We start from the raw sequence: 24,073 nt of genomic DNA on the forward strand, positions 1-24,073 counted from the left end.
TTGGCGGGTCCAAATGTTACAAACCTGTAACAAAAGTTCTTAGAGCTTGACAAACTGTCACCTCAGAGTTTCCGTTGTACCATAAACCCTAAAATGAGAAGAGCCTGCAAATTTTGCAGCAACTTGTGTCAAATTGTATTCGTAAAAACCTGTTTCTCCGACAGAAAAACCTAAAATTTTTACAAACATAAAACTAACGCCCTCTTGCGATTTGTATACTGCACTCTAATAGGTGGCACAAATTGGTATGAAAAAGACATTTTTGACCGTTTTAATTGTAAATATAAAGCACGCAATTTATGCTGTAAAATATTTTTATTTTATTGCATTGTATTTTATTTCGAACCTCTTGTAATCATGAGATATTTTGTCCGTTTGAGTTATATATGATGTGGTGTTGTTTTTATGTGACAACAGCAAGTCAGTATTGTAATGCACCATGTACATAATGGCAATAAAGTTATCGTATCGTACGTATATAGTACACATGCAGACAGGCACTCAAGTAAAAACACGTTCTTCAGTGTTTTTGAAGAGAAGAATTTATCTGAGCATGCGTCAGGGCATCAAAATCGGCTGAACTTGCTTCCTTCAGTATCTCGAACCCGAGACCCAATCCGAAACCCAATCCGAAACCGATTCTATTTTCAGCATCTTGATCTACAGCTGACCCTGTTTTCGCGGAGGCTGATCGACCCTCTTCAACCAATATTCAGGTCATATATGCAGAGCGGAGGCTAGCCAACAATTCAGACGGTAAGCTTTGTTCATCAACAGGCGATCTCATCAGAATCAATTCGAGGGACTCTTGGCATCGGCGAAGCGTATTACCATAGAAATGCGAACACCAGGGGGAGGGAGAAAACTCGCTCGCGTACGCGCGGACCTATGCTATGTAGTTTGGTGACGTCAGAGGTCAAATCAGCTGATCGCACAGGGGCGCACGTCTCGTCTGGAGTTGCGTGTGACGAGTATATGCCTGTTTTCACCTGCCAAAACAGAAAGTAACGTGTCATTCCTCTAATACATGGCAGGAATGTTTTGATAATGTCACGGGTTTTATGTTGCGGACTATTTCTATGCGCTCTTTTCTTTTATTTTGACCCTATGAGTGAAAAAATGTCAACTTCCGGTGATCAGTTTTTTACCTGATGTCGCTCCCAAAGTTGTTGTTTCTGTCTCGAAAATCCATCCGAATGAGGCGTTTCGATCGTTAGAACAAATTTCGAGTGCACAGCTTGATGCCCCATCATACAAGGTAAGTGTCCACAAATTTTTAATCTTGTACATTGTTTCTAAAGATTTATCCATAAATTTTAGGGAGCTGCTATGCACGACTACTGTAATGGCCTTCGTGACCCGGTAATAGGGTCACGCAGCGAGTATCTGGGCTATGTCTAGCTTCAGTTCTGTGGCCGAGGTTTTGCCTGTCGGTTTTTGGGTTGGATGGCAAACCAGACGGTAAAACTGGTTTTGCCGTCCAAACCAAAAAGCGATAGGCACAACCTCGAGCTACGGAACTGCAGCTAGGCTATGTCCTATTTACCGGTGCGGCATGCGGCAGTAGACTGGAGGGGGTTTGGGTAATTGGCTATAATAAATGGGTGCAGCAGTAAAATTCTTGATTATTAGGATGTTTGAACAGGTGTATTCTGGTAAAGGATTGTCTGATCTCACAGGAACCAACTATAGGATAAGGAAACACTGAATAGGGTGATAGTGTGACTTATTTTAGATGCAATTTATCCTTTTTTGTTGTTTTTAAACCGTTTCAGATCTGACAACTTATGTATAGGATAGAGCCCGAGTACGAGGGCTCTTCTGGTATGTAAAGTCCAACCCAACGATAAAATGTTGAGGCCGCAGGCCGAGACATTTTATCGTAGGTTGGACTTCATATACCAGAAGAGCCCGAGTACGAGGTTTTATCCGACTTAAAAACTATCGCCCCTAACTGATATTTTTCGTTTTCAATGTGTTTACGTCAACCGTCCCTTTGTCAATGTAACATGTTTAGGATATGAATTAAAACTTTTATTTGTGAAATAGCCTTCCAATGTAATGGTACATCCTATAATGCCCTAGGGCACATTAGTTTATGTTTGTACCACAGCAGATTGTGTGAAATAGCCTTTAAATGTAATGGAACATCATATAAATGCCCTAGGGCACATTAGTGTATGTTTGTACCACAGCAGATTTTGTGTTGCAGCTGGTTTCCGCTGTGTTACCAAATTTGAATATTAAAACGTACCAGATGTCTACAGAATATGACATGTTCACTTTTGATTGGACAGTACTTTACTGTCATTCGTTTCTGGAATTTGGTGACCAAGGCTTTACGAGTAGATAAAACACCCTGAATTGAGCACTCTGATTGGTATATCAACAGTAGATAGTTTTTAAGTATACATACATAGACCAACAGAAACAAAACACATCATTACCAGTCCAAAATAGGATCAGTAGGTGGATATTTCTGTTAGTCCATCTACATTTGTCATACTTATTTTTGTATGACTCTGGCCAAAGTTTCTGCAAACTTCGGGCATTCTCATGGTATCCTGGCTCGCTAAGCTCTTCTATGTTAGACATGTAAGTTAATTACAGAAATTTTTATAAAATGCAACGAGGTACATGAATATTCCACATTGATTAAGGGTCATTAGCATAGAATTTTAATACCGAAACAATGCTCATTAATATAATCTGCATATTTGAATATCATTATACCTCACATCTTGCACTAATAGGAAATTTTCACATCTTCCATGAGTCCACAAACATGCAGGTGATATACAAGATTACACAAAAGATAATTACAATCAAAATGAAATTTTCATATTTTATTTGCATTTTAATATTTAGTCTCAAATAAAGTACTTTACTATTCATTTTATTTACTGTATAGATAAATTGTGAAGTAAAAGAAAAGAAATGGTATATCTATATATATAAATATACATATAAATTATTAAAATTTATCATATACCGTACAGCCAGCGGACTTCAGGGACTTTCCCGTCACTCATTGTCTGACCTTTGTGGCCATGCTATGGGGAGCTAGCTGCTGCTGCTGAGGAACGTACTTGTTCATGTTGTTGTACAAAGTTTCGTGGTGATTATCTATTCACGAAATACAAAGATTTATTGCTATCGTATTGTTTAGTAAAAGAAGGTATGGCAAATACGTTATATTTCAAGACTTGTGGATCTCCACTAATTTATACTTGTACAGATTTGACTGCCAGTATCTACACAGCATGGCCATGAGTCGATATCACAAGTATGAGTTGTCTGTAGCGTGAATCAAAAAATCATTGGCATAAAATATTTGCATAACATTGCATAAATTAGCATAAATTAACTTTGACGTTCGATTTCACGGTGACATCCGTTTATTAGACCCCCCATATCTTTTTCTTCATCTTTGGTTCTGAAAAGGGGGTCTTAGAGTCGGAGGAATACGGTATGTGTTTATTTATTGATACAAATTTTATGTACCACTTATAAAATATCCACTTTACATGTATTTCACATTCTAGTGTGCGTCTGTGATAAATTATTATAATAATAATAATATAAGATTTATGATATAGTTCATGATAAAATGATTATTTACATGGTGTTTTGTATGTTACTTCCTATTTCTCCTGCAACCCTTCACTGAGTCCCTGTAGAGATTGTTCATTTTTCATCTATTTGCAAGGGATTTTGGCAAGTAAAGAGCCACATGCCATGAAATAAAAAGCAGTCAACAACAGAATAAAAATGTTGTACAATTATGCAATTGAATGAATTGGCATCTTGCCAGGACTTTCCAGTCTCTCCATAGGTTCACGCCCTACAACTGGGGCATGAACCTCTCATGCATCATCTATATTAAGACTCTGCGTTCTATACAAAATACGTATGAGACAAAACTATTACGAACAGTGAGTTCAGTACATGTTTTTACAGAAAGTTTGATTCTATCGTTCTCAATAATAGATCTAATTATATATCATATCAGTATATTAATGGCACAAATACAGCAATCTGATTGGTGGAGATGCGAAAAGAACCATGGTATATTGGCGATATACCATGGCTGGCATACGCGCGAGCTCTCCGCTTGACCAAAATCCATTTTTGATGTTCCACGCCTGAATTTCAATACACAGATATGATATAATAGCAATAAATCACACCAAGCGACGGTATACCACTCGATTTTGACTAGTTCACTTATATATGCACTACTGCTCTTGCATATATGTCTGATGAACTGGTCAAAATTTCGTGGTATACGGTAGCTTGGTGTGATTTATTGCTTAAATATACTGTATCTACACATACTTTGCATAATTTCATTACATTCTCCTTTCTCATATAGCATGTGAAGAGGCAAGATTACAGGAATGAATTCTTTTTTGGTAAGTAAAATGCAGTCTCTTTAGCCTAGTATATACAAGACTTGTCAGAAAGGTGTAGTCATGTGAATTTATGTATTATTTTACCCATTCATCTTCAGGGTAAAGACAAGACTTCTTGCACTTTCTTTTACACATTTCCTTTCTATTTGTTTCATTTTGTGAATATGCTCTCTTTAACCTAACCTTTACTCCATAGTTGTGGTCCATAAAAGGATTGTTAACTGTTTGTGACTTAACACTATCAGTCGTGACATATGTTATTTTTCCAACACTTGTGGTATTGTTTGATTGAAATTGCGTTCTGTTTACTATTGGTAAATCACAGCCTGTAGAAAGATTAATCCATTCACACTTCACTTGTTTTTTGTTGGTGAGAATTTTCTCTCTTAATGTTGACATGCTATCTTTCCCTGATGCCTCTATTTTGCATTTTTGCAAAACATGAAGTAAATTAAATTTATTTTGACGGTCATGTGGAATTGTGTTTATCGTACAAAACATAGAAAGTACATCCTTAATAATTCTGTTAACATACATAGATGATGATGATTTTGGGGACTGTTTTTCAAAGAGTAGTAAGTACATATAGCCTAGGTTTGAAGTAAGGGGTTTTCTACCCACATATTTAGTTTTACCACCATCCACAATGTCATTGTACAAATACCACCCTGGCTTATCATTCGCACAAAAAATTTCACTCCAAAAATGATTGTTGTGGTGGTAAATAATAGCAGCCAAATCATAATGAGCACCTTGCCCTATGCAAATATCCATATTATTTTCCAATATAAAATGGTTGCAGATAATTTTGCTCATCTTTCTCAAGTTCTACAGCAAACAAACATGGCTCATTTATAACTGATGATGTTGTGATGAGTGTACTATTACATGGTTTGTCACTTGTGACATTTATAAATGCTTTGATTTCTCTCTTGTGTTAAAATAAATTCTATTAATTCAATTACATTATACCCCTTTCCCTGATTACTTATAAATTGAAGTGTTATGGATTTTCTGAGCAGTGGAAGTGTCTGATACCATGCTATTTGTTGTTTGCTGTGACTTTGAGTGACTGGACACTGATTATATAATGAGGTTTTCAAGAAAAACATGTGTCTTTCATTGTCACTCATATTTTCATAGAACTTGTCAAAAATGTTAGCAATAGCAGCCATGTTGCCAATCTGAAATACTGCTTTACCATCCTTTGTGTGATTCTGTAGATAGTGCCAAAGTAACATCTTGCTATCGTGATACTTTCTTTCTAATCTGAGAATTAAGGATTTCATGAATGTTGACATGACTTCACTTTGGTTAGAAGTGGTTTGAAATTTTTCAGATTGTCGGCATATTACATTGTACATACTTTCCAAGAAAGTATCAATAAAACAAGAGTTGCCAATGCCTCCGGAATTATATGAATATGACTGGAAACCTGGAGCTACATCCAATTTAACTATGTTGGAATTTTCAGCTTGTCTCATGTGCACATCTGAATTACAGAAGTCGTTGAAGTACTTGTGATTAGCAATGTCTGCTGTTCTGAATGAGGGGCCTGATCTTATAAGTTCACTCTCTTTGACAATTTGTTTTGCTTGCAGTTTAAGTAAAGCACTCTGTTTTGTCAAATTTACAGGTTCTCCACTTTTGGCACTATCCCAGAAATGTTTTAGAGTCTCTAATAGTAGTTGGATAAAATTTTCATTTCTCTTCACCTTGTAAATGTTACATTTTTTAGGAGACCAACAAACAAAATGGCATACATCTGTGTTTGTCACATACATTTCTAATTGAACTTGTGGAATATAATGTACAGGAATGTTTTTATATGGAAATAGTTTACCATTTGTATATGGACATTTGATTTCAATAACTACTTCATCATTAGCTATACCATCAGGAGAAGCTCCTAACCAGTCATTAGAATCATTAACCCAAAATCCTGTTTGTACAAATTTCAAAACATTCATGTAATGGATGTATGTGACAGCACCAGATTCTTCGCACATCGTCCCCCACTTCATGGCTGCATTTGGTGTTATATGCGTATCTTTGTTCTTCCTCAGACTGTCGTACATCTCATTCATCAGTTTTTTTCCTCTCCAGCCTATGGAAAAACGGAACCAAAACAGTTGATAGATGGAAAGATCATGCTACATTTACAGTAACAAGTTCAAGAGAATTTATGTCAGGTAAGTGTCTGATGATTACATATACATATATAAATTAATGTAAATGATATGAGGTTGTTATGAAAATACAGCAAAATAAGCACAAAGACAATTAGCGCAGTGTATCTCCCTCCACTACATGTATGCGTTGGCGACATGCTGTGTTAATTGTCTTTGTGCACATTTTGCCGTGTTTTCGTAATAACCTTATTATTAATCATGTTGCAATTTTAAGCTATTGAAGAACTTCTTAGTTTTTGACAATTTCAAACGTTCTCTGAAGTCAAAGGAAACACAGATGACTAGCAATTGTTCAAAAAATATTATGGAATGCGTGTTCAGTATTTTTTTTTATGGAACGTTTGATTCTATTGTTTTCGATGGCAGATGTATAATAATAGCCATTATTAGTTTCATTAAATAACTCCAATAGAAATTCTTGAAGTTATATTAAATTGTGGAGCTGAGTGTCCTGCTATATTTTTGCTTCATTACAGAGGTAGAATACACTGTATGATTCAGTCCACAAAAAAATTTTGTATGGCACAGATCATCTGCAGAGAACATGAAGTTCTGTCAATTTCTGAGATTGAATTTTGAAAAATTATTTTATACATAAATCATTTACCCAATGCAGTGGCAGCAGTGCTTCCAGTTACACGACCTCTTCTTGCTTCAAACCATTCAGGGGAACATTGTTTAAAGTATCTGCTGTCTTTCCTGGCCATGTCAGGTTCTCCATCATCATTCGCCCCTATAAATTCTTCAGCTTTTAATGAAGGAAGTTGTAATATTTGAGCCACTTGAGTCCCATGATTCTGAAATTTTTTAAAAACTACAGTTAAATACATATATGCATATAGATTGAACATATTACAAATGTATAAGGAAACAATGTAAGGGTGTGGAGGTCACCACCTTCACATCAATTCGAGAACAAGAAGTTAATAGTAGCTCTGTCATGTGGTATATACCGTACTTTGGTCACAATGCCTAGATGTGATTATTAGTCCCCACGGACACCGTCCAGGGGGACTTATAGGTTTGGTCATGTCCGTGCGTGCGTCCGTGCGTGCGTGCGTGCGTGTGTGCGTCCGTCCGTGCGTCCGTCCGTTCACGCAGATATCTCAGAGATGCAAAGAGCGATTTCATTCAAACTTGGTACAAGGATTACTTCATATGTCATACAGATGCACGTCGATTTGTTTTGTGATACGATCCAATATGGCCGCCAGGCGGCCATTTTATTACGATTTTTTCATGTAAAGAGCCATAACTCAGACATGTTTCAACCGATTTTATTCAAAGTTGGTACAAGGACATTGACCAATGTCATAGATATGTACATTGATTTTTTTTGTGATACAATCCAATATGGCCGCCAGACGGCCATTTTATTACGATTTTTTCATGTAAAGAGCCATAACTCAGACATGTTTCAACCGATGTTATTCAAAGTTGGTACAAGGATATTGACCGATGTCATAGATATGTACATTGATTTGTTTTGTGATACGATCCAATATGGCCGCCAGGCGGCCATTTTATTACGATTTTTTCATGTATAGAGCCATAACTCAGACATGTTTCAACCGATTTTATTCAAAATTGGTACAAGGACATTGACCAATATCATAGATATGTACATTGATTTGTTTTGTGATATGATCCAATATGGCCGCCAGGCGGCCATTTTATTACGATTTTTTCATGTATAGAGCCATAACTCAGACATGTTTCAACCGATTTTATTCAAAATTGGTACAAGGACATTGACCAATGTCATAGATAGGCACGTTGATTTTTTTGGTGATACAATCCAATATGGCCGCCAGGCGGCCATTTTATTACGATTTTTCATGTAAGGAGCCATAACTCAGGCATATCTCAACCCATTTTATTCAAAGTTGGTACAAGGACATTGACCCATGTCATACATATGTACATCGATTTGTTTTGTGATACGATCCAATATGGCTGCCAGGCAGCCATTTTATTATGATGTTTTCATGTACAGAGCCATAATACTCAGACATGTATCAAGCGAATTTATTCAAAGTTGGTACAAGGAGATTGACTAATGTCATACATATGCATGTCAATTTGTTATATGATACGATCCAATATGGCTGCCATGCGGCCATTTTGTTACGATTTTTTCATGTACAGAGCCATAATTCTCAGGTATATCTCAACCGATTTTATTCAAAGTTGGTACAAGGACATTAACCTATGTCATACATATGTAGGTCAATTTGCTTCATGATATGATCCAATATGGCTGCATGGCAGCCATTTTGTTACAATTTTTTCATGTCCTTAGCCATAACTTGGGCACATCTCAACTGATTTTATTCACGGATTTTATTGAAACAGAGTACAAGGACATTGACCTATGTCATACATATGCACATTGATTTGTTTTGTGATACAATCCAATATGGCCGCAGTGGTGCGGAACCATAACTCAGACTCATAACTCATGTCCGGAACCATAACTCAGACTTGTATCAAGCGAATTTATTCAAAGTTGGTACAAGGACATTGACGTATTTATACATATGTATGTCGATTTGTTTCACGAGATGGTCCAATATGGCCACATGGTAGCAATTTTGTTATGGTTGTTTCATGTCGAGAGCCATAACTCTGGCAAGTCTCAACTGATCTTATTCGAAGTTGGTACATGGACTTTGACTTATATTATACATATACGTGTTGATTTTTTAAACAGTAAGATCAGATATCGCTGCATGGCTGTGATTTTGTTACAATTTTCGAATGTACAGAGCCATAACTCAGACATATTTCCACCAGTATCATTCAAAGTTGGTACAAGGACATTGACCTATTTCATACATATGCTCGTCAATTTGTTTCATGTCATGTAGCAGTAACATGTCAATTATTGAAGTTTCGTAAGTAGGCTGATATGTCAAGAAATACTGCATCAAATTCATGAATTTTTGTACAGATGTTAAGGTCACATTGCTTTAACATTGAAAAGACATTTATCAGTGTCATTTTCATTAATTTTTAATTGCATAAGTAATGAACTTTCCTAATTAGAGTGATATAGCCACAAATTAATACAACGTCAAATTTGATGAACCTTGATACAGATGTTGATCTCATAGTGTTGTAAATACTGCATCAAGAAATATGGTAACAGTGATAATCTGTTAAGTGTTAGGATTGTATGCAAAAGTGTTTACAACATCCTGTTCATTAATTCCTAGTTGACTCATTTTATGAACTTTAGGATGGTTGCCTACATTGGTTTTATGATTTCATCACCATGGAACTCATTCTTGGCCATTGAGCACCATCTGTATCGCAGTATTTTTATCACAGACCTAATTAATGAAGATGACTCTATCCTCTCTGAGGACATGTAATCAAAGTACCCATTAACAAGTGGGGACTGTGTCATCAACGATGACTTGTTTTCTCTAATGTTCATGACTTGTATGCTTGAACGTAGGAAGAATCTCATGTTTAAGATTTAAGATGGGAACTCATACAGAGATCATTCCAAATTCAGTAATTACATTAGTACAGAGTAAGAATAGATTGAAAAGAACTACATACATGTATGTGGAATGAATTACCTTGTCAGATATGTTGTGCATCTTTGGACACATTTTTCTCAGGTGACCTAGCTCTCCACATAGGTAACATCTTTGAAGTTTAACCCACTCTGATTCATGTTTCTTCTTCTCTTTGCATTGTTTTGCCCAGTGTCCTTTAACACCACAGTTAAAACAGAGATCATCTGCACTGGGAATCTCTCCAACTGCCATGCTGGTCTCCTTCAGATGTTTCCTGATCGCAGTACTTTTCAGTGTTGGGTTCATACCGTCATTAGCAAGGTAGGTAACACATCTTCTTTGTGCAAATTTGTTCACAAACCTTCCTAGTAACTGTACGCTACTTTCACAGTGATCCTTTGAAGATGTTGTCACATTTGCCGAGTTCAGTAGTTTTTCCCACCAATGTCTAATATCTCTATCTTTCTTCATCAATTCCATTGACTCTTTATATGTTGAATTCCTCCAAGATGGGTCATTGTAGTAATGGGTACGGAGTTTGTAATCAAGATGGGTTAGAAATTCCAGAAGACTGTTTCGGTTGGTACTTAGATTGATTGCTGACAAAATATGGTGATAAAATTGAATGTGAACTTTTGGTAGTCTCAGTAGAATGATTTTAATTATCAGACGGGCTTGACGGAGCAGTTGAAGTTGTTGAGCATTACTGTGGAACAAGTGGACAGACTTTGATGATGGTGTTGGATAGATGTATTGGAGCTCATCTGCAGTTGACCACAGTTTGCTGTGTGATGTTGTGTGATCTGAGCCAATGGATTTGGTCTTTCTCTGTAGAGGTACTGAAACAAAGTTGGGAAGTGCAGCTTTATTGTAACATCCAAACTGTTCTCCCAGATCACTTTCTTCTGCTTTAAGTAGAAATGATGTACTTAATGTGCTGTTGCCATCCATGTACTGTTCAACTGTTGGCTCACCTCCGCTTATTCTTGCTCGCTGTAGACTGAAGTAATTTTCAACATCATCCTGATTGGTTGTTCTTGGTATAAATTGTACAGAAGGATGATTTAGATGTAAATATCCTTGTAGAGCCAGGAAACCTCTAATTGATCGGAGAATATCTCGGTAACTTTGGTGTGAAATGAATTGCTTCCAATAATCTGTCAGCTTTGTTTTTGCATCTCTTTTGTTTTCTGACGATTTTAAAACCTCATACCAATGCTTGAAAAACAGCAGAACTGACATCAACTTCCTCATGCTGCTGTGGTCATCCTTCACATTGTTCATCACAGAAAAGTACATGGCACACTTATTTATGTACTGCCGTGTCAGCCAAGTATCAGGTTTTTCATATGATCCATATTTCATATCTTCAGCAACGTCTTCTGACAAGGTTTCTACAGCACGTTTCACATTCATTTTTGTGCACTTGTCAAGATTGACGTGTTTGCTGCTGAGTTTCGTCCTCTTATTCATTACCACGTCAAAGAAGTGTTCTGGTTTGATGTGAAAGGAGTGAAGCTGCAAATCTCTGTTGGCCGACAGGACAAATTCCGCAACCGCTTCATCACATGTGGTGGGTCACACAACCAGAAGATTGGTTTGTCATCATTGTATTTATTTGTTGACTGCCAGTCTATTTTTCCAGCTCTTTCAAAGAAGGCAGCACTGTGGGTTGCTCCGTCACATACACCATAGACAACCTGAACTTTGTTATTGTCATTATACTTCAGACTTCCTATTGCTTTCAGTACTGAATCTGTACATTTTGTCAGTTTTGTCCAATTTATAGTGTCTAAGGGAAAACTAGCAACAGGCCAGCTGAAATCCCCCTCCACAGATGTCCAAAAGTATTGCAAAATCATCCTTGCTATAGGTTGTTTATTGTTGCAATCATCTTTTTCTTCATAATCACTATCTACAGAAGCTGTTGAAAGTATTTCATCATCTTCATCATCTTCTGTAGTGTTGTTGTGTTGATCAGAGAGCATGTCTGTGTCAATATATTCATTATTGATGTCAAGATCTTCAAAACCAACAAGTTCATTTGTTCTTCGACATACTGTGACACCTCTTCTAATGAGCATTTCATCCCAATGAATTCCCCAATCCCCTTGCATTTTCTCCTCTCTAGTTCTTGTACAAATAATGTCATGTTTTCTTTGCTTACAGGATGATAAGATTTTGATGATTGCCGGTAGGATTTGATTATCTGCCATGATGGTATTGGTATGATCTTTCGTACCACATTGTAGCCTGTTTTACCACACGTCTCGGCAATCCTGGCACAAAACTTTATCACCAATGGACTAAAACGAATGCCCTTTGGATAATTGATTTCAACAGGTTTGTTTGGGTTTTTTGATTCCTTTTCTTTCTGTTTGAGAGATATAATCGTATCTGAGATCAGGCTGTACAGCACTGAATTTTCGACCAGGATCTCATTCTGGATTGCATATTCCAAAAGCGCAACAAGATTTGATGATGTTAAATTGATGTTTGGTGGTACTTCTATCTGGTTTTCTGGTTTTGATTCATGGAAATATGTTTCTGTAAGAACATTCTTTTTTTTCTTTAATGATTTGACTTTCAATGCCAGTTTCCTGGCTCGTACTAGCAAATCCCCATAACTTAATTTTGAGAAGTTTGATTTTGAAGTTGACAAGATGTTGTCTCCAACCCCCACTTTTTTTGTGATATTTCTTCTAATGTATGTCAGTAAAGATGAACAAGATGAACACCTTTCTCTGTCATTGCCTGCATTTAATTGACACGTCTTACTGGCATCATTTGTGTTATGTGCTCGCACAGTCTTGCTTATTATGTTGTTTGATACTTGAAATGTATGTTGATCAATTATGAATTTTGAAGTGTTAATATTTTTGATCCTGTGCTCTTCACATGCTAAAATATCATTGGTGTCATAAATACCAGAGCAAATTCTCACTTTGGAATGTAACTCTACTTCAGTAATTAATTTTTCACAAATTTCTTCAAAATTTCCAGTCAGTTGTTTACTGGAAACCATTTTCCCAATAGGTAAAATTGGCATAACAAAAACCCATTGTGGAACACTCCTTTGATCATTTTTGGAACATGCCAAGTTTTATCACTTATCAAATGTTCATGGAAAAGAATTGTGTTTTTATCATAACTTCCAATGGACCAATGTATTGGCAGTTTCATGGAAGATCTTAAATACTTAATTAAGTTTAAATCAAAAGAATAGTCTTTGTGTGATGGTTTATCATCTGGCAAACTTGGCATTAGTAACTCTATACTTTTCATTTTATCCTTATATTCCTCTTGACTTTAAGGATGGGTAGGATCAAACCCTTGCATGTCATACAAGCATAACCACTTCTTTCTGTTTTGCTGTCATTTAGATTTGTGTAGAGTGTATCATTGAAATTTATGTTTTCTTTTCTCCCTGTAGATGCTGCCTGGTCTTGTTCATCCAGAAAGTCACAAGCCACTTCGTATATCTGTGGATTCATTACTCCAAGAGTTATGTTGTGAAGTTTGCATGCTTTTGGCTGTGTAACACAACACGTTTTGTTACAAAAGCTGCATGTTTTCATTGTTATTGCCGATGACAGGTTAGTGATAATGTGTTTATTTTTTATGTGCCCATGTGCATGTCCGCGTTTAGTTTCATTGTTGAAGTGTCTGTTGCATATTTTAATGTGTTCTGGTTTGTCTTCTCCTGTTATAAATGCATCCTTCATTTCATATACACCATGAAGGGTATGCAGGTTTTTACTTGCTGGATGTTGGCAGTTGGTTATGGCACACACATCTGCTTCCTCTCCTAGTATTAGTTAAAGGAAAAAAAGGAATCAGATTGTTTCCCCTTTGTCAGTAGAGCACAGAAATGCTACAATATAAAAGGCCATGAAACAGATTTAAAATTTTTGAAAACAGTATATTTCAAGCAGATATGATAAAAGTTGTCCAGAACAGAACAATATTGTATCCTTAATCATAAGACTCACATGCTGGTAAACAAACTCCATAATCTAAATGAAACTTTGATAAATTTGCGACAAAATCAGCGATACTGTATTTTCATTGGCACTTTTATGTAAACATTTTTGACGAAAAATAAATTTAGGCAGTAAGGTGCTTGCATACATTGCATTATATTCATCTGGCTCAATATCTGACTGTGCGTGTGTATTTGAAAATTTCTAAGCAGTACACTGTATCTTGGTAATTACTATGGGTGGATTGCAGAGATTATAAGGTAATGAGGGTCCTACATATTACATAATTTTGAACATGAAAGTCAGTAATTACCTTCCAGTTAGGCTAGGGATATAGCAATATGTCAAAGAAGATTTGGTTGTGAGATGAGAGGGTAGGTACAGTCAGGTGTATCATGTAACTATGCACTTAGCTAGCTGTTAACTTCAATCTCATCTCACCGTTCCAAATGCCGTGGGAAAAAATTAAGTTGTGAAGTATTTTATATATAGCCATGCTGGTTTGTAATTTCCAACCTCAATGTCACATAGTGTGGTTGAAATGTCTGTAAGAGGTGTGACAATATTTGCATTTTTTTTCCAGGAAAATCTGCAAGAGACAACATTCTTCATGGAAAGTTGATATTAGTAGTCAGATAGAGAGTGGAAACAGTCATGAAACAGAGGCGCAGCACATACATGGTGTAGCATTGCCGCACTCTGACTGCCAGGATAGAAATTATACCGACTCCACCAGGGATTGAACCTGGGACCCTCAGATCTCACTTTTGGTATTCCATGGACCTGATGCTCTAACCACTGAGCTATGGAGCCTGCCAAACTTTTGTACCTGGAAGGGGTGATATGGAAGATGAGCTAGTGTTTCCTTAATGAACGATTGAAAATTAGCATCAGAAAATTTATTTTCAAAAAATGATTGTGTGTCACATTCTTGATGCTATGAGATGATGTGCTAGTGTTGAAATGATGTGACGTAACTACATGAACTTTTTAAAAGAGGATGAAGAAGAGTCAAGGCATTAGTGATAAATGAGAAATTTACCAGAAAAAAAGACTGACAGTTCCTGTCATCATTGCATTGTATCGGAAATGATGCACTGACTGACTGGATTGAATTGAGTTTGAAAAATAATACTTACAGCATTTACCTCCATCATACAGTATTCATCTCATACAGTGCTGTTAATGATAAATGACAACTTACAATCTGAGACAAATTACAAATTATCTGTAACAAACCAGTATGTACTTAGTATGGGTATATTCCTGCCAATGTTGTTGATGTCAAAGTATATGGTGTCTTCGAGTTCAAACTTCAATCCTGTAAAGAACTTGAATTTATATCAAATACCAGTGACAAGTTTACTGCATTCAATGTGATACTCTGTGAACGTTAACACTTACCATGTAATCCATCACCAGAATTTTTCACATCTGCTCTTGTACCTCCCATCAGGTGACTATTGTATATCTTCCTGGATTGCAACTGTCAAATAATATATTGAATGATAATAACAACTCACACATGTATGAATAAAAATCAAATGAAAGAAACGTATGACCTATTTGCACCCTTCGGGAGAAATGGGATTCTTTTCATAGGTGTTATGGTGGTATCCTGCAGCCATGCTATTGCAAGCAAAGCAAATGAAAGTTTGACAGATCTAGAGTACACCATATCACTAACTCACACTCGAATACAACATGTATTTTCACTTACAATGCAGTTATAATCTTTGGCAATATTTTCATTAGCAAAGCAAAGCAAATGAAATTAGAATGCAGTACACTGCACCACGAGTGAAAATATCTTATGGAACCCGACAGAGCACACATAGAGGTTGTGCAATGCTGTTATTGTTGCATATATTATCTCAATTCTGAAGAAAAAAATTTTCATAACTGCTCTTGAGCTATCAGTGTGGCAGTGTGCAACCCACATGTAAGTGTCCACTGATTGGTTAATAGATGGAATCTATTGTTTTGCAAATTATGTCAATTTTGGCCAGATCTTAGTTGTTTCTGTTTGTGTCACGAGATGACATTGACAAAAAAATTTTCACAACTCATGTCAATAAATATGGTATCAACTGGCAGCTAGGTTTATACACATAAAGTAGTCACACATGTTGTATAAAACAAGTACCTTGGTTTGTTCTCTGAAGCAACCGACAGTTTCCATCTCACAATATCGATTCAACAACATAATGTTACTTATTGCCTCTCTCCGCAGTCCAAGTGTTTGAAGCATTTTTTTCCGGGAAGAAATAATTAGGCTTGACGATTTGTGAATCATCTACAATAAAGAAAATCAGACAGTATGCATGTATTAGTATGCATGTACTATGTTTGACAACACAACATAAGGCCCATCTGTAACTGTGACTTTTGGTTATTATTTTAGTACATGCTTTAGGGAGTTGAACAGGAAAATGAAATTGCCAATTTAAAAAATTCTGACCCAAAGTCAAAATTCTGACCCAAAGTCAAAGTTACTATGCTGGAGCTTCAATATGGCATTATGAAAAACACAGGTTGCCAGATAGATAAATAACGAGTCATTCAGTTTGCATGACTGCAACTGCAAGATGATATGCTATACTTGGTGACAGCAGGCAGTAATCCACTTGGTAATATGGAGATTTCCCAGTTTGCTGTGAGTGTTTTTACAGAGTTTAATTAAAGGGACAATAACTGTCACTTCTCATGATTTTTAAGTGTTTATGCTGTGTGTACTTCAAGTTCTTGTTCAACTCCCTAAAACAAGTTAAAGTATCAAATGTTACACTTATATACACAGCCTGTGCATGTGAAATGAACAGTTTTATGACAGCTACTGTCCCTTGCAACAACACCTAACAATCTCTAAACCAGTGCAGATTTTTTGTCATAAAGCAACTACACCTCCCTTACCTGATGGTTTCTTTGGTCATCATATCTGTTGTTTTTTAGTCTCTTACGTATTCTTTCCAGTTGAACTTCCTTTGCCTTCAGTTTACTTATACACTTCTGAATATTTTCATTCTAAAAAGGATTAGTCTTTCTTCATATTCATATATTCTACTTTATATATTAGTTCAATTGTTCTCCATGGGAAGGTTTATCAAGAAAATATGTTTCCTTATAGATCTATTCTTCAGTTTAAAAAAAATCACACTTAAAAAAAAAAACGAAAAAAACTATACAGAAAAGCTTCATAAATTCAACTATGAAATAACAAGAGATACAAAATTTTCAATTAGATTATCATCTTGTGGTCAACTTTCTCCTGGAAGCATGCTTCCGTCATTCTAAGTAATAGACATAAGTCAGACCAGAAATATGGAGTTTATTTGTGATGTATGTGGTTTAGACTTTAGAACAACTTTTATAATGCCTTTTCACCCAGAAGTGTTTCTTACATGGCCACAAAAAATTATGAAATTTGCACTGATGTTAAATACAAGACAAAAAATTTTAATGACAATAAATGCTGTAAGATGTCAAATGATATAATTGCAAGAAATGACAAAATTTGACTGAAAATTGCAGGAGCATTAATCTCATTCTTTATTTTATGTGTGAGACTTTTATTTATTGTCAGGTACATGATATTTATTTAAAAGAAAAAAATGATTCTTGGAAGATTTCGGATTGAAAATTTCCTTTGCAACTTATGCAAGTATCAATCTTGAGTAGAGTATGTGGTAACATAAAATATCAATGAAAGTTTGCAATCAAATATAAAAGACAACAGGGCATAACTATTTTCCATATCCAATCTTATTAATAATAGAATGTCTAAACTTACGATTATCTTGAATCTTCTGAGAGGAATCTCTATGAAACACACAATCTTAAAATAATATGATGACAAAGAGACGCTTTTGTTATTCAACATTAATTTCAGAGGAAAAAATCCATTATCTGCCAATCTTACATTTGTTCTTGGTGATGTTACTAACCAATGCAAACCGTTTGGTGCATTAACGCACCAAACCCACTTACACTTGTCATATTCATTATATGAATGTATTTCAGAATAATTCATTTACACAAAAAGTCAAGAAGTTTTGATACTTACATCACTTTCGCTCTCCATGTTTCTATGGTGTTTGTAAAAGGATAGTTGCAGAAAATTCGGAAAATACTCTTGTCTTGTAAACTTTTTACCTTAGAGACAACATCAAGGTGTAAATACAGTGTTTTACGATAAAAAAGGAGACAACTAGTCAAGGTTTAATCTTCCTGAGTTCCTCGAGGAAAATTGATTTCATTTTGTACATCTGGTACGTTCGTTGCTAATGGCAACGGGCTGACGCTACGTGGACGTCAACGTAAAAATTATGGATAAATCTTTTGGCTGCTTCAAATTAAATGAAATTTTAGTTTACTTTTCTTTAAGTGCTTATTTATGTCATCATGGTATTAATTTTGTGAAAAATCCTCCAGAAAAAAGTTACGACCGTGAAAATTCGACGAAACCGTGATACCCGGAAGCCATAGTTCGTCTGCTACTTTCAGTAAATTTACGAGAAATTTTCGTCCTCTGCCGTATTCATTGAGGTATCATTGCATAGCTCAGTTGTACAACACATTGGCCATAACGTCTTACCGTTTTTTTTTTCGTTAATTTTCTGAAAAATTAACAAATTTATGACTTTACCTGCCTCACCAGCGACGATCAGCTTTTTAAACCTCCCGCTGTGTGGACAAATCTAGCTGTGACGTCACCAAACTACAGCGCATAGGGATCGTGACCTTTGTTAGGGCCACCCAGGAGCCATCTTATTCTAACACACGCGCTGGAGAAAGTGTGCAGTGCAGCTCAGTGCTTTCACGGGAGATTACCTCAGCAAGACAGATAATTCAGACAATCACTGCGTTTTCTATTTAGGACTTCTCGGTAAATCGGATAACACAAAGAGAGTATCGTGAATATTATCGATTAACCCATACTAATGTTTATTGGAAACTTAGGAGGCCTCGTTAGGAGTTTTCTCCTCCCTCCTGCCGAACACTAACTCGTCACACAAACAACCACGCCGTCCGTTAGCTGTGTCCTTCGTGCAAATTTTAATTTCGAAGATGCCAGTCTGTATGGTTGGTGCCATCCATAAATATTTATCATCAGCGTACATTTAACTATTTCACGCAAGTCTGATACATTGAGTGCTATAGGTAGACACTATCTCCGTGTCTTAACGTTTGAAAGAAGCGTGAAATGTGTATTTACACAAGCGTACGGATCCGGATGCACAGGGATATCAGAGACACAGGCGCTCCTTTAGCTGGGTACTCTGCCAAGTAGACCGATCTATCGATCCCGTGCTCGATCTTCACGGGATTGACAGATCATGGAGGTAGCAGAGACCCTACCTCCATGGACAGATCGAGCCGAAAATCGACCTTCTTAGCAGAGTACCCAGCTCAGGAGAGCCTGTGGACTAGTGCATGAAGACTAGACGGCGAAAGGTACCGTACTAGCTCGCCAGCCCAGCAAACAAACGGCGCGTTAAAATGTAAAATAAACAGTAGAATGCAAGGGAGGGGGGGGGGTACTGTCTGTGGTAATTTTGCAGTCTTGTTTATTCGCCCTTTAATACTGCCATCGTTTATTCGACCATGGACCTAGAATATCACTTTCTTGCTCAATTTTGTTCGAACAATGATAAATAGAACCCCTTTGATTCGATCTATATAATACATACTCTAGTAAGATTCCTCGGAAATTTCCCAGTGTTCTCCACAGCTTTGAAAGACCATGGAGGTGAAAAAAAACACCACCAATGAATTTACATGCCTGTATTCCTTTGTTGTGAAAATGTACTGCTTTAAACACAATCCCTCCACTGTGGAGGGACTGCTTTTAAAACAAAGAGGAGACACCGGACCCTGGACATTCCCTTCTGGAGAAGCCATGTAAAATGTTTGTTTTTAGAGTAAGAATGTAAAGAGGCTGCCAGATTACTGTCTTATTAGCTTTGGAATTTATGCCTAGTTGTGATTTCAAAAACTGGAAGCCATGCCAAGAGGCCCTACACCTTAAATGTTTGACTGCGCATATTTTTAGTGACGAAGTTACGTAACTGAGGAAGTTCATAGAGTTGGGAGAGGCAAAATTGACGTCACTTCCGTCAACAGCTTCCGTAAAACTATTTTGTCACACCACATGATCACAGTGTTATGGAAATGTATCTGGTACCACGCACGGAGAGATTGTGTTGTGTCACGGTCCCTCTGTGGTTGTGTTAAAATTAGGAAGTTTGAGCGTACATGTGAATGTATTGGCGTGCATGAAAATGCAATAGAGAATAATGCATTTTTTACGTTAGAACGTCCATGCTCGATCAATTTTGTTTTTGTCCTATCAGTGTAAATTACGAGAATGGTGGACATATGAAAACTATTGATCTTTCGATTGTTGTGGAGAGGGACTGTACTCAGTCGCACGTACAATCCAGTCGTTCCAATCTTCTTTTTACTGTGTGGGGGAGAATGATTTACGTTCCTCATGGGTTTCTTTTTGCTATTTTTTCATAACTCTCATTTTGTGGTTTCCCTACACTTTCTGCACTGAATCCCTAAACTAATTTAATGCCAAGTATTTAGGATCTCAACACAACCTATATGAGTATAATCTCCATTGTTATTGTCGAAAATTGTATTCAAGTCCGGACTAGAATTAAATTGTAAACAATAAACAATGATCACTACACACATACAAGCTGTGTTGACAAAAAGAATACTTGAAATTTCAGCATGACAAACGGATTAGGGTCAGACATGGTAGTTGATATACAGAAGCAGAATACTGAAAAACTTGCCACAATTAAACGGCTTATGTCCCTTTAAATATTTAATTTCAGGATATTCATTTATTGACAGTTTTTCTCCAAAAGAAAATTTACAAGGAGAAACGTATAAAGGGGAGGTTTTGAAGTTGCTACAAGCTAATTATGTCAACACAATTTTATAGTTGACAGGCTAATGTTATTTATGTCAACATACTTTTGGCAGAATAATAGATATATCTAGAACAAAACAATTATTATCACAAAGTACAGCTAATGTAATTACTTGAGTAGAATGCACTTTGGGGATAGAAATTCAGTCTCACACTTTTACAGTATTTGGCCAACCAGTTTATGGGGGCCTGGTCTTGAAGCTTATGAATTAAATAAAGTTTTTATAGGTTTGATGTGTGAAAAATGTGAACGTTATTTTCTTCAAACAGATAATACAGGAATGGCGGCCATTTTTTATTTCAAATATTGGTAAATATTATAGAAATAACGGGCGACGCGCTGACCATTAACGTTTATTTATGGGCAAGGGCGAGAGGAAAGCCAAAAATTAACGGGCGAGGCTTGCCGAGCCCGTTAATTTGGCTTTTCTCGAGCCCGCGCCCACAATTAAACGTTAACGGTCAGAGCGGAGTCTGTTATTTCCATTATATTATCAGCGAACCCAAGAAAACCGTCAAAATTTCCGAAAATTACAAGAGCGAATGACAACTGGGCCCCAGAAACTGAGCAATACGCGACGCACTGTCATGCGTGCTGTAAAAAATTGGCAAACCCGGAGATGTTTTCAGATAAAAGTATCTCAACTTGACCTACAAGTGCTCCATTTTATTTTGTGATTGATTATGATTTACGTTTGAGCTGTAAAGTTGCGATACTTTGAGTTGTTAATCTTATTATTCATATTCACGGGCATGTAAGCAGACCATTACTGTGTATTTATGGTCAGTCACGTGGTTCAGCTCTACCAATCAAAAGGCGACAGGCAGGGCATAGTAATATAATGGGTAATTTGTTTCTAGTACTAAAATTTGCATGGTGACCCCCAATCTTTATTCTTGATTTTGAAAGAGAATGTTATGAGAGTTTGCTTTTGGGTATTAAGTCTTTCACTTTTGAAGTGTAAATTACTTAAATTATTTTGAGTCTACATCATTGTGTATATTTATAGATGTATCTATCTTATTCCAGTTTTCACAGATATCAACAAATGATGCCCATCTTGTAATGAATCATATCAAAAAGCTTCAAAACAACAAATACATGTAGTTGATGTTGGTGGTCATGGCAGATGTTACTCATGTTTATCTGTTGGCGGTGTCTGTCCTCTTTGTCAAGGTGAGTAAAATTAATCACACTGGTGACCCCTACGTGACCTTATATTTAACACCCTGTTCGGGTTTATTGCATATATTCCAGTGTTTGAAACTGGCCAAAATATTTGCCAGACATCAGGACTGGTAACTTTCAAAACTTGCCTGTCCTGAATTTTTGACATTGGACCGTAGATCGCTCTGCATACCTTACAGTAAAGTTTGGTATCATCAGTGATCAGCCAAGCAAACTCTGTCTTCCAAGACGTGACGACTTTCCTTTTCCGTGTGGTCCTATCGTACGCATTGTTGGCTTCCTTCTTACTTTCACCGGTGTCTTTATTTTTCTTTTGGGGAGGTTCTATCCCAAGGAATCGACTCAACATTGTGTTTACGTAACGCAAACCCGTGCCGTTCTTGTACCTGTACTTGTGCTGGAGGACGCATGTGCGCTGGCTGATATCGCGAAAATCTCGCTAAGTGTGAGATTTACTAGTATGAGCGACTTCCTGTTTACCCGTGTTTACATGTCTCGCTTGCATTGCGTTCCAGCGTCACACAGTTGCAGTAGCATAAGCGCGTCGAAGTTGGACGCATTGGTATACTACATTTCGTTTATTTTACACAACATCTAGAAGCAGCTGGTTGATGAGATTACTGGGTATGCCGTATTGGCTACTATTGAGAACCCGACATACGGACGTGGAAGTACAATTTTCCTCCCGTCCGACTGAAAAGTTACCCGTCTCGGACGGGAGGACGGGCGGTAGTTTCCAACGCTGTATATTCTAGTGTACATTGCCAAATAATATATTAACGAACTCTGTAACAAGTAACTTATGCAAAGAATTCTACATGTATTAAGGTATCATGTGCCTCATGGACAGATATTTTGACTCTCTAACTTTTACAATTTGTTTTTGACACTACTTGTAGTTGGGGCTAATTTTAAAGCCCTCTCTCCAGTAACTATTTTCACCACCGTAGTTTTTCGAAAATAAAAGAAATTATTTTCTCCATAGAGTTAATACAGAGACGGTGGCCATTTTGAATTTCAAATATTGGTAAATTTTTCTCTAGTACCGAAATTTAGGTGGTGACCCCCGATTGTTATTCTTGATTTTGAAAGAGATTGGTTTCAAGATTCTTTGAGAAAAGTTTGAGACGCAATCTACCTTAATTAAAAATTGTTAGTTGATGTACAATAATATCTATTGCTGTAATGATCACTGTTTTAAAAATAATATGTAAAGAGATCTAATAATATTCTTACATAATTATAAATTGGCTCAAAAAGATAAAAGTGATCTAAATTTATGTCAGTAGCAGATGATGACACATGCACTGCGATACTTGGTTACATAACTACAGTCTATGCAAACAATATTGCATCTGCAATTTAAACTGTCATTCCGTAGGTTGCATACTCATAACTCACAGATATCTCCCACATTTAACTCTTTTCAGCTTTGCTGACTGACAAGGTCAAAGGTTCTTCAGAAGTCAATCGTGCCATACAGGCAACAAATGCAGGATCAACTAGCCAAGTGAATGAAGATGCCATGAGAGACAATGTGGTGGAGTCTCATGGCTCTGACGGTAGGCATGTTGCATGTGGGTCCGGGCTGACTGAAAAGGAAACTGTGACAGCTGCCTCTGAGCAGCAAACCACCACTAACTGTAGGGATGTAGCAGTCAACTCTGCACCTGGAGTGTCTGTCCATCAGCACGAGATGTCTCATGGAGAGATGCAACATGCCCCAATAACCTCCAAAGAGGGCGCTACTCATGAACAACATGGCTGTCTGCCTGAGATAAAGCGCAGTGGTGACACTGAACTGACTAACTCTGTAGA

General features: G+C 36.8%; 1 long non-coding RNA gene and 1 other non-coding gene across 2 annotated transcripts; one reads left to right on the forward strand and one right to left on the reverse strand.

Annotated features, from left to right (window-relative positions):
• Positions 1-654: 654 nt before the first annotated feature.
• On the forward strand, positions 655-24,071 carry LOC139125846 (uncharacterized). The gene is made up of 3 exons (XR_011550380.1): positions 655-756; positions 22,097-22,243; positions 23,686-24,071. It is a non-coding gene; the product is annotated as an uncharacterized lncRNA (long non-coding RNA).
• On the reverse strand, positions 14,845-14,933 carry Trnam-cau (transfer RNA methionine (anticodon CAU)). Its single transcript is given in 2 exon segments — positions 14,845-14,880; positions 14,897-14,933. It is a non-coding gene; the product is annotated as a tRNA-Met (tRNA).
• Positions 24,072-24,073: the final 2 nt, after the last annotated feature.

Source organism: Ptychodera flava, assembly GCF_041260155.1.
Source record: "Ptychodera flava strain L36383 chromosome 3 unlocalized genomic scaffold, AS_Pfla_20210202 Scaffold_26__1_contigs__length_13983176_pilon, whole genome shotgun sequence".
Lineage (NCBI taxonomy): Eukaryota > Metazoa > Hemichordata > Enteropneusta > Ptychoderidae > Ptychodera > Ptychodera flava.